We start from the raw sequence: 7,119 nt of genomic DNA, 5'->3' as shown, positions 1-7,119 counted from the left end.
AAATGACAAATGCCAGACTAATCAGTCAGGAGCACAGTAGGTACCCATGCCACTTGCAAATAACAGGGGTTGCTCAAAAATAGGATTTGAGCAAAATCCAGAAAGGCAACAAAATGGTAAGCATAGTACCGATGCCAATTCCGAAGCCTGTGTCTCATCCTATGTCAGACCTCCACACCACACACACGATAAGACTTGCACTTACACGATTTGGCCTCTAATGTCTTCGGGACTATACCCCAGATCCTAGCCCTGGATGTGGCCCTGAGCAGAATGAAACCCTAGTTGTGAGGCACAATGGATTTGAGATACCTGGGAAAAGCCAGGCTATTCAAGCAAGAACAAAGAAGAAAACCCTGGAACTTGAAACTCCGAGGGATGTTGCTGGAGATCATGATTCTACCGAAGACACCATGCCTCAGGGAACAATAGGAGCATCTCCCTGAGACAAAATGGGAAGGAGATGCTCACCCTAAGGGCACTTCTCCAGACAGCCATCAGATAGGTGCTGACCATTTTCTGGATTCTTACACTAAACCTAGGGAAAGCTATGGATCTTGTTGGGTCAGAATACTAAAGCTGAGGAACGACAGGATTTGGGACACAAGACTAGCACAGGACAATCCCCAAATAACGCGGAAGGAATCCAAGCCAAGGGAGAACACCATGGTGGAGCTAAGAGAATGATTCTGGCAAACTTCCAAAGTGACAACAAATTGGGCAGAGTCCCCAACACCAAAACCTAACATTGACCTTAAACACAAAATGGCATTAAATCAAACGTCTGGGCAGGTATCCAAACTGCCATCTGATAACCCCTTGAAGCTCCTGAACAATAGCCATAAACCATGCTCTGCTGTGGAACTGCCTGAGACAGAAACCTAGCCCTCAGTAAGACTACATATGGTTCATCTACCTGAGGTCAAATGAGAAGCCAGAGGCTCACCTAAATGGCAGCCGTCAACTCATCCCACCTGGCAGTTCTCCATACCACTATCATCTGGATGCCTAACATCTCCAGCTTCTCAGCTTAACCCTTGGCATGGTTCTGGCCCTTTGAAGGCCTGAATTTGAAGTCTGAGGAACCCTGGGATTCAGGATACAAGAATGACGGGGAATAAAACCACGAAATGAGGAAGCAAGCCCTGTCATGGACCACCACCAGGATGGAACTAAAAGCCTGATGCTTGTGAAAACCAGTCCCTCAACTACAGGCTGAGCTAGTCCCTGAGACGAAACCCTAACCTTGCGCTTCACCCAAAAGCTGGCCCTTCACTCAGGTTCAGGGCTGGTCTCCACACTCACATTGGACCCACCTTTCCAGCACCCAGATGGTAACACTAAACCTAGCCCTGGCTGTGGAACTGACTGTGCCTGAAACCTAGCCCTGGGTAGCACTGTTGGTGGCTCACCTGACCGATGCCACGTAACCACTCAGGAACACAGTAGGAAACTGTGCCACATGCAGACACAGCTGTTACTACCCGAAACCAACTTCTGAGGGAGCATGGATTTCGCACACCTGACTGATGCGAAACGAATCAATCAGGAACAGAGAGGGAAAGCCTGCCAGGTCCAACCACCGCCAATTGCTGGAAAACAGGATTGAGGCCAAAAAACAAAAACTTAGCAGGACAGTGAGCCTCTGCATAACGCCAAACACAAAGCCTGACGCTCCCCTTCATGAGAACCATCATTTAGCCCTGATGATAGGACTGTACTCTGTCATGCGTAGGCCCCTAACATATTTGAAACTATAATCCAAACGTTCGCACTGGATGTGGCCCTGACCTAAGCCATATCCTATTTCTGAGGGGACAATGGATTTTGCGTACATGGGACATGCCATGCTAAACAGGAAAAACAAAACAAAACAAAACAAAGAAGTTAAGCCTGAGACTTGCGGCCCTGGAGGATCTTGCTGAGGACCATGAATCTACAGAGGACACTATACATCAGGAACACAAGGAACATCTCCCTGAGCCAAACTAGAACTCAGATGCTCACGCTAATGTGAGCCCCCAACTCACACCTCAGGGCACTTCTCCGCACTGCCGTCTACTAGGTGTTTACCCTCTCCCAGATTCTCGCCCTAACCTTGGGCAGGACTCTTTCCCTCCTCAGGTCCAAATTCTAAGACCGAGGAAGGGCAGGATTTGGATCACAAGAGCTACGCAGAAGAATGGCCCAAGAATTCGGACACAACTCATGCCATGGGGACCACCATCGTGGGGCTGTTATCACAATGCTGGCAAAAACCTGCCCCTCAGTCCCACATGGGCTAGTCCCTCAGAACAAACCCTAGCCCTGTGCTTCACCCTCAAGCTCATCCTCAACAGGCCTCAGGGATGCTCTCCACTATGCCACCTGATTAATATCTTCTGGCGCCTTTACTGTAGAAATGACTGTGCCTTAAAACCTAGCCCTGAGGGAGCACTGCATTTGGCTCCCTACCTGAAACTACATAACCACTCAGGAACACAGTAGGATACCATGCCACATGCAGCCACAGCTACTGTTGCCTGAAACTTAGCTCTGCAGGAGCAAGGCTATGGCTCCCCGAGCTGATGCCAGACAAAATGGTGCGGAACAGAGAAGGTCAACGTGCCACTTCCAACTGCTGCATATTCTTTTGCACGACAACCAAAAACCTGAAACTCAGCCAGAGAATGAGCCTGTGCCTGACGCCAAACACGAAGCCTGAGTCTCTCCTTCATGAGAGCCCTCCATTCAGCACTCACGATAGGGCTGTGCACTGCTAGGCAATTCGCCCATAACAGATTCAGTAGTATAACCCAGGCACAAGCCCTGGATGTTTTCTTCGCGGAAGCTGAACGCTATTTATGAGGGGACAATGGATATTGGACAGGTGGGAAGAGCCATGCCTTCTATGAGGTGATGACCCTTTCCCGGATTCTCACCCTAAACTTGGGCAGGGCTCTTTCCCTCCCCTGGCCCCAATTCTAAGACCAAGGAAGGACTGCATTTGCAACACAAGGGGGGATGATGGAGAAGAATGGCCCAAGAATTTGGAAACAACTCATGCCATGGGGAAGCACCATGGTAGGGCTATTAGCGTAATGCTGGCAAAAACCTGCTCCTCAGTCCCACATTGGGTGAGTCCCTCAAAACAAACCTTAACCCTGTGGTGCTTCACCCTCATACTTGCCCTCAATTCAGGCCTCAAGGATTGTCTCTGCCTTGCCATTGGATTGATGTCTTCTGGTGACCTTGCTCTAGATATAACTGTTCCCGAAAACCTAGCCCTGAGGGAGCACTGCATTTGGCTCACATAACCGATTCCAGATAATCTTAGGGATCCTTGTAGGAAACCGTCCCACATGCTGCTCTGGGCTTTGCTGCCCGTCAGGTTTCGAGACCAAATCCGGGAACTCAGCAAAACAAGGAACATCCCCTGGCCAAACCTGAAGTCTAAGTTTTACCCCTTTGGAAGCTGTCCATTCAGAACTCAGTATAGAAGTGACCTCTGCCATACTTTGGCCCTGAATGTCTTTGAACCCAAGCCCTGGATGTGGCCCTGACCATAGCTGAACCCTATATGTGAGGCTAGAATGTGTTTTGGACACCTGGAAAATGTCCCGCTAAATAGACAAGATGTTAGAAGGAAATCGCATGACTTACAACCCCTCGGTATGTGAGTGGAGATCATATTCTTAGTCAAAAAACTATAGCTGAGGAACAACAAGTGCTTTTCCCTGAAACCAAATGGGAGTCTCCCTGAAATGGAAGATTTCAGCCTTGGCTGCTTGTCACTTCTCCATACCCTTATCAATTCTGTGCCTTACACTACGCATTCTCACCCTAACCTTTGGCATGGTCTGGCCCTTTGTAATTTTGAATCATAAGTCTGAAGAACTACGAGATTTATCACACAAGACTGGCAGTGGACAAATCCTCTAAGAATGAAGAAATAACTCATGCCACGTGTAGCCACCAGCGTGGGTCCAATAGCATGATGTTGCAGAAATCCTGCCCCTGGATCCCACAATGGGCCTAGTCCCTGAGAACAAACCCAAACCCTGCGCTTCACCCTAAAACTCTCCTTCAACTCAGGCCTCATTGATTGTCTTCATAGAGCCATCGCATAGACCCTCTTCCACCTCCCGAACTGTAATCCTACACCTAGCCCTGGCTGTGGAAATGACTGTGCTGAAACCTAGCCCTGAGGGAGCACTCTCTTTGGCTCACCCAAGCAATGCTAGATAATCAGTTTCAGGAACACAGAAGGAAGCCATGACACATGCATTCACGGCTGTTGCTGCATAAGTTTGGAGCCAAAACCCGGAAACACAGCAACATAGTGAGCATCCCCGTGATCAAACATGATGCTTGAGGCTCTCCCTATGCTACTCCTTCACTCGGGCTGTCAGATAGGACTCTGCACTTCCTTGCAATTGTCACCTAAAGTCTTCAGGCCTATAACCCAAGCCCTAGCCCTGGATGTGGCCCCGAACAAACCCGAACCCTAGTTGTGAGGCTTCAATGGATTTTGGTCACCTGGTCATCACCAGGGTAATTAGCAATAACAGAAAAGGAAACTATCCAACTTGCAACCCCCAGGTCTGTTGCTGGAGAACTTGAAGGCCCAATGGGAAGCCAGATGCTCACCCTAATTATAGCCTTCAAATCAGCCTTCTATACATTTCTCCACTCTTCCATCTGGTAGGTGTCTACCATTTGGGATTTTCACTCTATCCCTAAGAATGGTTTTGGCCCTCCTTGGACCCTAATGCTAAGTCTGAGCATGGACAGGATTTGGGACGCAAGACAGCACAATTTCTTGAAGAACTCACAAGGAAGCCATGCAATGGGCCTCCACCTGGGTGGAGCTAATAGCATAATGCTGGTGAAAACATGACTCTCTATCCCACGAAGGGCCTACCCCTGAGACCAAACCCTAACCCTGAGCTTCACCCTAAAGCTCACCCTCAACTCCAGCTCAGGGCTGGCCTCCATACTGCCATCAGTAACTCCCGGACTGTAACCCAACTTCTAACTTCCGGACTGTAACCCAAACCCTAGCCCTGGCTTTGGAATTGATGATGCATGAACCCTAGTTCTGAAGGCCCTGTGGATTTGGCTCTACTGACCATACTAATAAGTCAGGAACACAGAGGCAAACCGTGCAATTGCAACCCTCTATTTTTGCTGGGCAACAGGATTTGAGCCCAAAACCCAAAATTCAGCAACTCTGTGAGCATCCCTCTTGAGGCCAAACCCGAAGCCTGAAGCTCACTATACTGCCAGCCCTCCACTCAGCCCACAGGATAGGACTCTGCACTGCCATCCAATTGGTCCCTTTCAGGACTCTAACAAAAACCCTGGCTCTGGATGTGGCCCTGACCTGGACTGAACCTGATCTGTGAGGCTACAATGGATTTGGGATACCTAGGCAATGCCAGGCTAATCAGGCAAGAACAACGAAGGAAACCATGGGACTTGCAACCTCGAGAGATGTTGCTGATTATGATGATTTTAGTGCAGTCATCATGCCTCAGAAACACTAGGAGCATCTCCCTGAGGGCACATGGAACACCAGATTCTACCCTAATGCTAGACTTCAATGCAGCCCTCAGGGTACTTCTCTGCACCACCATCACATAGGTCCCTACTATCTCTCAGATTCTCACCCTATCCCTAGGCATGGCTCTTGCACTTCTGGCCCAAATGCTAAGTCTGAGAAACAATGGGATTTGGGACACAAGATTGGCAAAAGACAAATTCTCCAAGAATGCAGATGCAAGCCAAGTTCTGGGTAATCACCAGGGTGGAGCTAATGATGCTGGCGAAGACATGACCCTCCTCTACCCCACGATGGGCCTAGTCCCTGAGACCAAATCCTAAACCTGAGCTTCACCCTAAAGCTTGCCCTCAACTCATGTCTCAAGGCAGGTCTCCACACTGCCATGAAATTGCATCTTATCCTCTCCTGGACTGGAACCATAACCCTAGTCTTGTCTGTGGCACTGACTGTACTGAACCCTAAGCCTAAGGGCATAAAGGTTTTGGGACACCTGACCAATGCCAAACTACTCAGGCAGGAATACAAAGGGAAAGGGTGTCTCATGCAACCCCCAGAATGTAGGGGAAGAAGAGGATTCTAGCGAAAATCTGATCAGTATCCCCCTGAGGCCCCAGTGGAATCCAAAATTCACCCTAATGCAAGTCCTCAACTCAGCCCTCAGGGCTATTCTCCACACTACCATCCTATTGGTCACAACTGCCTTCTGGCCATGCATCCTAACCCTACACATGACCTCTCATTTTGAAAGGGCCCAAACCTTAAGTCTGAGGTTACAATGGATTTGCAGCACCTGGCTGATGCCGGACTACTCAGTCAGAAACACAGAAGGAAACAGTGTCACATGCAGCCCCTGGCTTCTATTGAGAGAGCACGATTCTAGGGATAATCCTAACTTTCACTATCACTATCAGCATCCCCTTGATAGCAAAACCGGAAGCCAGAGCCTCGCCCTACTGTTAGTCCTCAGCTGAGTCCCCAAGGCAGGTCTCCACACTGCCTTCCAATCGGCCCTACCATTTCTGCGATGGACCCCTAACCCTGGCACTGTCTGTGGCAATAATAGGGACTGAACCCTCAGTCTGAGGGCACAATGGATTTGGGACACCTGGTGGATGTCAGAGTACTCAAGCAGTAATGCCGAAGGGGAACGTGCCAAATGCAACCCCAAGAATGGAGAAGGAGAGTAGGATTGTAGTGAAAATTGAACCCTCACCATAGCTGCCAGCAACCCCTGAGGCCACACGGAAAGCTGGAAACTCACCCTAATGCTAGTCTTCAACTCAGCCTTCATGGCAGATGTCCGCACTGCCATCAGATAAGCCACAAATAGCTTAGGGGTAATCATTTTCACCCTATACAGTCCTGTGGGTCCGAAATGATCTGAACACTAGGACTCAAGGCACAAGGGATTCGACACAATTGAAACAAAAGAGTTTTGAAATGTGTGTAGAGATTTAAGCAAATTGCCAGGTACTTATGTCTAAGAAAGAACACTATATAGAAACCATCCTGGAATTGACATTTTTCAGGAGGATAAAAGGGTTTTTAAACGTATGTGTGGAAGTCTAAGGAAA

This window comes from Ursus arctos, unplaced genomic scaffold (genome assembly GCF_023065955.2).
Source record: "Ursus arctos isolate Adak ecotype North America unplaced genomic scaffold, UrsArc2.0 scaffold_10, whole genome shotgun sequence".
Classification (NCBI taxonomy): Eukaryota; Metazoa; Chordata; class Mammalia; order Carnivora; family Ursidae; genus Ursus; species Ursus arctos.
Note: the sequence above shows the minus strand (reverse complement) of the source record.